This window comes from Odocoileus virginianus, chromosome 10, assembly GCF_023699985.2.
Source record: "Odocoileus virginianus isolate 20LAN1187 ecotype Illinois chromosome 10, Ovbor_1.2, whole genome shotgun sequence".
Classification (NCBI taxonomy): Eukaryota; Metazoa; Chordata; class Mammalia; order Artiodactyla; family Cervidae; genus Odocoileus; species Odocoileus virginianus.
This window is the reverse complement of record NC_069683.1, coordinates 41,386,685-41,397,710: the sequence shown is the minus strand read 5'-3', so window position 1 is coordinate 41,397,710 and position 11,026 is coordinate 41,386,685. Positions and strand designations below refer to the sequence as shown.

The window sequence follows — 11,026 nt, the reverse complement described above, 5'->3', positions numbered from 1 at the left end:
TGAGTAACATAATAACCCTATGTTTAAATTTTTGAGGAACTGCCAGACTGCTTCCCAAAGTAACTGCACACTTTTACACTCCCACCAGTTGTATATGAGGATTCCAATTTCTCCATCCCCACCAACCACTGTTATTTCTCTCTATTTTTTTTTTTTATTAAAACCATCCTAGCAAGGATCAAGTGTTGCTTCTTTGTGGCTTTAACTTGCATTTCCCTAATGACAGTTGATATTGAGTAGATATGGTTTAAATCCACTAAGTTTGGGGTGACTTGTTCTACAGCAATAGAAATCTAATAAAGGTGCTTCCTGAAACCCAGATGGCAAAAATGGAAATGGGAAAAAGTTGACAACAAAAGAAGCCATTTGAGTTGAGTGGCAAAGGAGTCAATAAATGGCACTGTCTTGAGGTAGGTCTGGACCACCCTGGGTGGGAGGACAGACATCTCATGTTAAGAGGTGGGACTAAATCAAGAACTAGGACAGTTATCCTGTTATAACAGGGCAGCATACTTGGAATAAATCAGGGGAATATTGGGAGTAAGCTGCTTCTAGTTTTTGCCCTTTTCTGTTGAATCAGTCATAAATATAGCTGTGCTGAAGGCACCTCAGCGTCTGCAACATGTTTGACTTTTAGCCATAAGTCCCTGGTAGCAGGACATCCGGATGGATGGAGACCTCATTTGCTTAAATAGATCTCTGGGTCAGCCCTGGGAATATGCTTCAATATTCCAAACTCCATTTCTATAACGTGGCCAGTGAGCTTTAGGTGATTTCCTTCTCCCTTCACCACCTTGATTCATTCATGAATGGGCTAGGTTTTGTTCTAGGTACCTGGGATACGACAGTGAACAAAATACAGGTCTTGTGTCACTTACCTTTTAGCTGGTAGATACAGCAACAAGCATAAAGGTAATAAATAGTGAATTATATACTTTATGTGTATTTGTGTTATATATTAAAAAAAGGAAAAAAGTAGATTGTAGTATGGGAGATCAGGCTGCTGGAAGAGAGGAACTGATTGCAGTTGAAGGATAATCAGGGCAGACCTTGGCTTGTTGAAAAGGTGAAATTTGAGCAAAGACCTGAAGGAGTCTTTGGAAGGAGGAGTTAGGAAGGCAGATACTGGTGGGAGAATATTCCAGGCAGTGAGAAAAATTACAAAGATGGTTCTAAGGCAGAAGCATGTCTACCAAGTTTGAGAAACAACAAGGTGGTCAATATACCTGGGGCAGAGAAAGAGGAAGAGGAGCTGGAGATGAAGGCCAAGCGTGGATGAAACAAGATCATGTAGATCTTTGCAAGCATCGCCAGGACTTTGAATTTTAGTTTGAAAGACATGTGGAGACTTGAAGAGTTTTGAGCAGAAAAATTATGAAGAACTAACTTGCATCTTCAAAAGGATTCCCCTAGCTGTTGTGCTTAGAACAGGTCGGATGGGGAGGTAGGGTGTTGGCCAGGGGGCGAGGTTAGAAACAAGAGGTCTTGCACAAGGCTTCTGTGATGAGAGGCTGTCACAGCTTGGTCCAGAGTGGAGGTGGTGGAGAGAGTGAGAAGTAGTCAGCTTTTTGATACAGTTTTTGAAAGTAGAGCCAATAGGATCTCATGACAGACTGGATGTGGGAATGGAGAGGAGAGACAAAGAGAAGATTCAAAGGGAGTGTTTTGCCTGAGCAACATGATGGACGGAGTTGCCACAAGCTCAGATGGAAAAAGTTATATGTAGAGCAAGCTTCGTGGAGCAGATCAGGAGTTCAGTTTTGGATGGGTTAAGTTTGAGAACTTTATTGTATATCCAAGTGATGATATCAAGCAGGCTAATATAAGTTCAGAGTTTAGTTGAGAAATCTCAGCTGAAGATAGAAATTGGATAGCCATCAGCATATACGTGGTATTTAAAGCAGAGCTGAAACACAAACATTGATGCTTTTGACGCACAGGATTATTTGTTCTTCTCTCTGAACAGATCCATTTTCTTTGTGCACATGAAATGTTTCCATCTGGTTTCTGAGGGCTGAGTCCTCATCCCACTATGTCTCCATGAAGTCTAAAAGATGATATTGACTTTGCTGACTTAAAATCTCAAGCTCACGGGGTTCATCACCCAACTCTGATCTCTACATCAAAAGCCAGTGCAATATTTGCCAGCTCCTCCTCCCAGGGTGCATCTCTGAAAAGCTGGGTAGCTCTTCTTTCTAGGTCAGACCAGTAGGTGCCACACCAGTTTTATCTAGCCATCTTTCTCCCTCTTCCTCCAGTTTCAGTTTTTGGTAGATTAGTGTCAGACCAGGAAGCTCTTGGTGTGAATTTCAATACATCATATGTGTAGAGAGTCTTAGATGGTGTTTTTAAGTCAGAGAATGACAGAATTCTAAGGTCGGCCCTATAGATCATGCAGTTAGGGGCAGGAGGTTAGCACAACTCCTTCCACCACAGCCCCTCAACATAGGGATTTGGGGTGGGTCCTAGAGTGGGGTGTTCCCTATTCTTGTCAGTTGACTATTCCCTGTCCATTTTAGGGATGGAGACATGAAAGTTAGGGGTGTGGCATGTGAAAGAGATGGGGTTAAGCAGTCAGGGCATGACAAAGAAGCTAACATGCAGGCTCCATGCCCTATTACTCTTGTGTATGGATTTGGGGCCTCATACAGGTGACAGGGAAGGCAGTTGAGCTAGAACACCTCTAGGAGTCCAGCCTGGTTCTTCTGCATAATCCCTACACCCTTTCCATCCTCTGGGTTCCAACTTCCCTCTTCTGTCAGACCTGGCTCTCCTTGCCACCTCCTCCCTCACCCCAGGCAGAGAGGGGGCCAGTTCAGGGCCCTATGACTCAGGCACAGGGTGGGGGAGGATGTTTTGGATGCCGCTCTGCTGACGCTGGTGCCCTCTGTTCTTACATCCTCCTTAATTTACTGCCTGAGGAGGGGGCCAGGGCTCTAGAGAGGGGATTAGATGGTCCACACTGATCTGAGGCAACAGCTGCTGGGCTGGCGGCCGAGGAGCGAGGAGTGAGCAGGAGGCGGGGGAGGCTCATGCCTCCGTTAGGGCCGGAAGGGAACTAAGCGGGCATCTGGATGGGGCCCCTAGGTGAGGCTGGCTCTGGAAGAAGCTGCCATTGGCCTGAAGGGTGGGGCTAGAAGGTCTGCCCAACCAGTAAAATCAAATCTAGGAAAAATCACACAGGAAGGCCAAGGGGGCCATCTGGTCAACCATTTGCCAGTTTTCTAAAGAAAATTAGGAAGTGCTTTCTTTAGCTTCCTGCAACCCAGGGAGGGGAAGATTGGCTTTGGGGCCTAATAGGCCATCTTATCAAGCCCTAAGATGCCACATAATTGTGTGAGAAGCTCCCTAACGTCAAGAATGCCCCCACATCAGTTGGAGCAATTCCTTACAGAGAAATCTCTTCTCCCTTGCTTACAGTCTACTCATTTGTTTCTTACAAAGCAGGAGGCAAACAGCAGCATTCCCATTTGACAGATGGGGAAACTGAGACCCACAGAAGTTCAGTGCCTTGCTCCAGGTCACACTTGGGGTCCATGGTGTGGCTGTGATTAGAGCCCAGTGCTCTTAACTAAATCAGTCTGCATTTTGAATACCTGGGCACATGTGTTGACATTTTGCACTGGGGACTGGCCTCTTTTCTTTCTTCTAATCCATAATTCCAGGTGATAGTCTTGTCTAAAGGAAAATGGCCCATGCATGAAAGCTATAAACCTGGAATCTTTGAATCAGTTAATGTCCCCTTTGGGTGACTTGGTTTTCCCATCAATATAATGGACAATATCTTGAATAGTCCTATGACTATCTTTAAAAGCCTAATAGGGTATTTGTCTTATTCAGCCAAAGGACAGGAAGGGCTTTGGGGATCATTAAAAAAGTAAAGATTTGAGCTCTGGAGTTAAAATATCTGGGATCAAATACAATCTCTGCCACTTGCCATTATTTCTAGTGAGTTTTCCCTCTCTTTGAATTCAATTATTTCATCCTCTGTAGTCAAGTGATAACAACACCTACCACAAATGGTTATTATGAGAATTAAAAGAAATAATTTATTCTAAAAGCAAAGCATTATTCTTGGTGCTAGTAAATATTAAATTACAGAAAGAGCAATAGCTATAGTAGTTGTTGGGTGTTACTTATTGCTTGCTTACAAGTAGCCACCGAGATTGGGCCAAGAGATCCTGGGCTAGTGGCTAGCTTAGGGCCATGGTTTTCAACCTTGACTGGCCAATCCAGATCACTGTTTTGGAGATGGATGCTTAACAAGGTTACTAGATGACCTCGAGGATCACCCAAGGTTGGTAATCACTATCTAGGGGGCCTTCTTTGATGGTTGGATAATTGACATATCAGTTGTTTGTAAGTAAACAGGTGCTTAGTCATTTAATAGTTTAAACACTTTCCCTGATTGGCACTTCTACTCCTAATTAACTCCTAACAAGCCCTTCCTTCCCTGGGTCATGAGCAGGAATTCCCCACTGGGGGTTCCCAATTAATGAGGTATACCCAGCTTGGGGGCCTCTGGGAAGCAGGCAGGACTAATTATGCTCTTGTCCCCCAACCCCCTGGCCAAATCCTCTCCCTGTCCTTCATCAATCTTGTCCTGGCCTCCAGCTGGCTTGCATTAGCTCTGGTTTTCCAGCCCCCATGGCTGCGGCTGTAGCTGAGAGATTGAGCCAGTCCAGGCTGGATGGATCTGTCACCCGATCCTGGGTCTGTGCTGCAGCCAGTCCTGGAATCTGGGGCAACGTGATCCTGCCCTGCGGGAGCCCCTAGCCAAACCAGGGACGCCATGGCGGAGCTCAGGAAATCCCAGCTATTCAGGGACCTCTGCCTAGGGCCCCAAGGATCATATCCACTTATTCTGAGAGCACCTCTTGTCTAAGTGCCTTACCTTAAAGAACAGGAACTGGGGGCCCAGAGATGAGTCATCTGCCCAAGGTCACACAACCTGTCCATGGAAGAGCTTACATAGAGCTCGGATCTCTTTGGTTCCAGTCCAGGCTCTTTCTCTGGCTCCTCCTGAAGAAGTGTTTCTGCAGACCATTGTCTGGGTGATGGGCTCTGATCTGGGGGCTCCCATCCAACCCCAGACACCAGGCAGAGGAGATCAGGGGAGGGAAGTTTTGAACCAAAGCACATGATCCTTTTAACCCAGATTAAAGAAGTCCAATTTCAGGTCTTTGGAATTTGGAAATGTAGGGAGGGATTAAAAATATGGAAATAATTGAAATAAGAGAAATATGTTTTTTAAATGTATTTTATAGACGTAACACTTTTCAGCACAATTGAGGAACACAGATGGATGGATCTGACACATAGGAACACTCATCTCTGGAATCTGAGTTTGCTTATTATCATGTTCACCCAGAGGTCATTACTTCATCCCAAAGTATGGACACCTAGACCATGAAACAGAAAATTTTATAGAGAACAGTTTGAACTTTTTCCTTAGTAGTTGAGAAAAAACACAACTAGTTTCCTAAAGACTGACCTTTCCTGCATAATTTCATTTTTTAAATACCCAGATTTTACATATCTCACTCACACCTGCTTCCCTTGTTCCTAAATGACTTGAACCAAATATCTAAGACAAGAAGTGGTTTTGTTGAGGTTCTGAGGGTGAGGAGAGCAGAAACCATAGAGCTATCTGGTCTTGGCCTTCAAAGCCCCAGGATGTCAGGCAGCTCCTGTCTAGAGAAGATGAAATAGCCTCCTTCCCTCAGAAATGATCTGGGGCTTTGAGGTGGCTGAGGATGTGGAAAACATGCTGGCCCTTTGGCAAGAGCTGCCATAAGTTGAGAAAGGGCTTACTACATCCCAAGGGCTTTGCACATCACTGTTTTTATAAGGTAAGTATTTTTATACCTATCATATATTTGGGGAAACTGAGCCTTAAAGCAGGTGGCATACCTAATATCACTAGTTTACTAAGTAGATTTGAACCCAAATATTTAGAGTTCAAAAGTCATATGTCTTTCTCCAATGCCTTTTGGGTAGAAGTGTGAAGTACTCCATACTTCAGTTTGGGTTCACATTTCTTGTTCCTTTCGACTTTATTTCCCTGTTGCTTTCCCTCAGAGTTTGTAACATTGTTCAGGAGGGCTGCAGTCAGGGTGTGTAGCCTGTGTGGTCTGCTCCGCCAGTGCCTGGCCCGCCTCTGACTTCAGTCACAGCTGAAGAGGACAGACCTTTGTGAAACTATGTGAGCTCAGACTCATTCTCGATGTCCTCCCTCAAGCAGAGTCAGAGTCCTTCTGATTCTGATTCAGGGTTATCTCCTATACCACACGAGCTTGCTCACAGCCCTCAAATGCTACCTGGAAGCGTAAGGGAGTTAACTTCCCCAGGAACAACCTCCCAATCAGTGAGGGGGGGGTGTGGGGAGACAAAGACTCCAGCTATCATTTGTCAGGTGGACCCTTCTGCGAGGCATCTGCTGCCTTCTCAGAGGTTCCAGTGGACTTGAGCCTTCTACGCCTACAGACGTCAAGGAAACACACCCTCATCTTGGTTTCTCTTATTTCCCTGGTTTGTTCTTCCTACTCCACACTTCTTTCTGGGGTCACCTTCTGAGTAGACCACCTCCATCAAATCCTTGCCTCGCCTGTTCTGCTTTTAGGGTGACCCAAACTAACCTGGTGTGGTGCCTGGAAGGCTGTGTGAGTTGGGAGCAGCACCTCGTTTGTGTGCGGGGGTGGGCTAGGGGCTATGGTGGCAAAGGAGGAAAGAACTTTGAACAGAAAATAAACAAGAGGGACACAGGAGCCAGGATCTCCTTCCATGGAGATTCTCCATATATAAAATTCCAGGAGCTCTTGAAATTTCTGTCCAAATGGGAGGCATCACCTGGCAGAAACATGTGATCTCAATTTGGGGCAATGGGTGGGGTCATCAGTGAGCAGGGTGTTTCAGGATGGGGCTGTCTCTACCTCTAGTTAGGGAGGTCCCTCAGTCCTCGGTAGTGGCTCTCCCCCAGCTCTCACCGGTGGAGCTGTCTCCGGTAGATTATTACTTGGCCACAGTTTCGGTGAGCCAGTTTCACTGGTCCCAGAGGCTTCCATCTTGCATGGAGTGGGGGACTGTTTCACCTGGTAATATCTTTGGAGCTGATATCCAGCCACATCCTAAGCCTCTGTATAAAAACATAGGGGAGAATTTAACCAGCTGTAAAAATCAATTTAAATGCTTACAGAGAAACAGTAAGGCCTGACACTGCCGCCTCATTTTCACGAGGTGAGTCACTGAAACGGTTGACCTCATGGCTAATCTATGAGCAAAGGCGCGCTGGCAGTTACTGCTGGCGCGGGAATGGCCTCCGACCTGTTTCCTGGAACCCTGGCGCCAGTCAGAGCTCCGAGTGGCCTTTAGCCATTTGGAAGTCAGATTACCTCTCCAAGGAGAACGTTCCAGCTCAGAGATGCAGGTCTAGCTGCGACTCCTCGATTTGTCAGTTTCACTGACTAGTGCCCTTTTTGAAGTTACTGATTGGTCAGATCCACCACCCACTCCTCGCAATATGCAGCTTTCATTGGTCGAATCCACCATGTGCTCACCAAAGATCGCCTTTTCTGGTTGGTAAGTCCCGCCAGCCAGTCAGTGGGAAGAGTCCTGCCCTCACACACCTTCGAAATAATTTCTACTTAAAGGCTAATAATTCCTGCTATGATCTTCTGCATTTATGCAGCTCTAGTAGACCTACTTTAAAATGCCTGCTCCCCGTCCTGTAGGGTGAGGAAGTAAGGACTGGAGATAGTTGAGCTCTGGATTTGAATCCCGGATTAGACTTGTCTTAGCTTTATGATTATAGACCAACTATTTGACTTTTGTATGCCTTAAATTTAATAGCTGAGAGCATTACAGTTAGATTGGTTCAAATATAACTTGCTGGCTGTGTGATTTCAGAAGGGTTACTTAAGTTTTCTGAGCCTCACTTTCCACAGATAAAAGATAGGGGTAGTAGTAATACATACTTGGAGAACGGAATGGCAACTCACTCCAGTATTCTTGCCTGGAGAATTTCATGGACAGAGGAGCCTGGCGGCCTACAGTCCATGGGATCCCAAAGAGTCAGACACGACTGTGTGACTAACACACACACACACACACACACACACACACACACACACAGAGTACATAGTATCTACATGTTATGAGGATTAAAGGAGATAATGAATATAAAATATTTGGCACATAATACATTCTCAACAAGTATTAGCTATTTATATTGTGCATTTAGAGAGAAGGAAACTTGTAAAATAATAAAGACCCAGTCCTAAGTGGTTAAGGATACTCTCCAAAGATCAGCCAATGGGCAGACCTGGATGTTGGTCAGTGATCTCATAGATGCAGTTCTCATCTTTCTGGATGTGGACAACCTCGGTGGCTGGTCCTACCTGGACCTGTTCTTCGTGAGTGGCAGGCAGGGTCTTCATGTGTAGACCAGAGGCTTGAGACAGGGAGGAGGAGGTATTAAGATGTTGCCTTAAGACCAGTGCTCTGAGGGAACAATGTGATTCAGGAGTGGCAGGAATATTGGCTGTGGTTACTAAATACTCTAAAGCATTTAAAAATGAACATTAAAGCACTAGCAAAGGAAGAAATGCATACTTGCATAGGATTCAAATACAGGATGAAGAATCTGGCTTCAAACACATGACTATGGTATCATGATGTGCAATAATTAAACAACAGAGTAAGTAAGATCTAAGGTGTATTAAAGTGTATCTTTGCACCATTCCATTAATACAACATTCTGTCAATTGTCCAATAACAATAACGCTCCTCCTAGTCCTTACTTTGTTAAGCAGCTAAGAAAGCAAAATGCATTGTTCTGATAAAAATAAAAACACCAGTGGGTTTTATTTAAAGGGTATGGGAAATTGCTGTATTGGTCAAATCCAACTTTTGGAATTTAGACTTTGTCAAAGAATGTTTCACCTGTATTTATTACTCTAAAATCTTGTGTTGCGTTAGTCACTCAGTCGTTTCAGACTCTGCCACCCCATGGACTGTAGCCTGCCAGGCTTCTCTGTCCATGGGATTCTCCAGGCAAGAATACTGGAGTGGATTGCCATTCCCTTATCCAACTCTAAAATCTTAGGGTTAGGTTATCCTATGCAATCATTTTCATGTGCAAAAATAATATACATATACCTGGTCAGTATATTGGAAGGTCTTATGTGAACTGGTCATTGCCTGCTTTTTGCAAGAAGAATCTGGAAGCTCGTGTGAACATTGATACAGATACACCACTGTGTCAGTATCTGTTGGTCCTTTGAGACTTTGTTGCTTATTAGCTGAAAGTATATGGAAATATGCAGAATCATGTGTCAGGGATTATATATGTGTGTGTGTACACACACACACACACACACACACACACACATACACACAGTAATACCAAGTGATTTGGGCTTGTGCCCTATAGCGTTTCCACCATCAACCTTAAGGTTGTAGGGCTGGAGTGGGGAGGGAGGAGAGGATGATATAAGAGCAGCCCTGTGAGACAGAAGGGGGAAGCCCAGAGCCCGTCAGTTGCTAGGAAAAGATAACAGGAGATCAGGGTGCTGCCTTAGCCCAGGGATACAGAGAAGGAAGATGAAAGATGCCACAAAGGAAATACTTATCTAGATCAGGAGATCTATCAGGTGATCTATCAGGTGATCATTTCCTGATCACCAAGATCAGGAAATGCTGCAGGCATTCATGCCATTGTTGCACTTTCTCCCACTCTCACTGTCTGGCTGTAAGACGTATCTGGACTGGTAGCCTGAGGTGGTCTTCACGTGCTATGGAAGAGATCCCAAAGCCTCTACAGGTCTCTGGCAAACAGAGAACGTGGCTGAGAACGAAGGATTGGCGGCCGTGGAGTGGAGACACAAGGCCTCCCCTGTTGTGTGGAGGCATGAGGATCCCACGACAAGATGCTGCGTTTAGCAGCCCAAAACTGGAGGTCCGGGTAGCAGCTGAAGCTGGAGAAAGCAATCATCTCCCAGAAAACAGTCACTGAGTTATTTGCCTGTGCTGAGCACGGACTGCAAGATGTCCAGTCAGAGGCACCTCAGCAATGGATGAGGTTTGTGTCCAGAAGCCTGGTGGGTTGAGCTCCCCTTTCCCCAGGTGAGCAGAAGCCAGACCAGAGACCTCTCTCCCCCGGGGGCCCCTGTAGCACTCGGGGAGCAGAGCCAGAGGCGTGAGTGTGGAGCTGCTTGAAGGACTGAGCAACTACCACAGAGAGAACTTACGCACAGAATTTTTTAACTAGAAGAGTTGGAGTACAGTTTTTCTCCTACCTGCATTTGCTTAGAAACTTTGAATTAAGAAAAAAAAATGCTTAGAGAACAATAAACGAAGTATATTTCCTTGCATATTTGACCTGTAATGCATAAATTGTAATCCAGTTGTTACTAAAGTGTACAGTGGCCAATGGCATTGTCTTGAAGCCTATGCAAAACTCAACTGTTTTAAATATTTCCCACATTGTGGAACTCTCTTGGTTGAAAGGATAATACTTTAAACAGTTTTGTGTCATCTGCTGCAGAGCATATGATGGTTCTCTGATCTGCAGATTCTTTAGAGGAAAGGATTATAGTTCATCATTTTTCATCCTGTAATTGATACACTAGCTGCCTATCGAGACCAAATATTTCCAGAGGCAAAGTCCAGCTTTGTTTGCACTCCAAACCCACTAAAACTGGGTGAAAAATCCAATGTAGCAGGCACACTAACAATGTCAAAGGACTTCTCAAGTGATCCTTCAGAAGTATTATCAATGCTGCTTTGTGTAAAATCATTAAATGCTAAATGACAAAAAATAAGCCTGAATTTGCTAGGATGGTTACTGTGAAATATTACAGTCTAAGCACCTGATTTTCTGAAATGTAATCTGCAGTTTGAACAATTTTTATGCCTTTTGACTTTGGAAGAATATTCTTTCTCCAAATTAGAAAAAATTAAAATCTTTTGAGGAACTATGGGAAGCAGCATCATTTGTGAGTGTAGCACAGCTTATTAAAAAAATTCA

The 11,026-nt window shown here is 44.6% G+C and overlaps 1 long non-coding RNA gene across 2 annotated transcripts; it reads right to left on the bottom strand.

Moving 5' to 3' along the window:
• Window positions 1-5,272: 5,272 nt before the first annotated feature.
• On the bottom strand, window positions 5,273-7,472 carry LOC110145014 (uncharacterized). 2 transcript variants are annotated; one of them, XR_002316054.2, is made up of 3 exons: window positions 7,392-7,472; window positions 7,016-7,135; window positions 5,273-5,402 (listed from the first exon to the last, which is right to left on the bottom strand). It is a non-coding gene; the product is annotated as an uncharacterized lncRNA (long non-coding RNA). The 2 variants fall into 2 exon arrangements; XR_002316052.2 differs by having other exon boundaries at window positions 7,324-7,392.
• Between the last annotated feature and the right edge of the window lie 3,554 nt (window positions 7,473-11,026).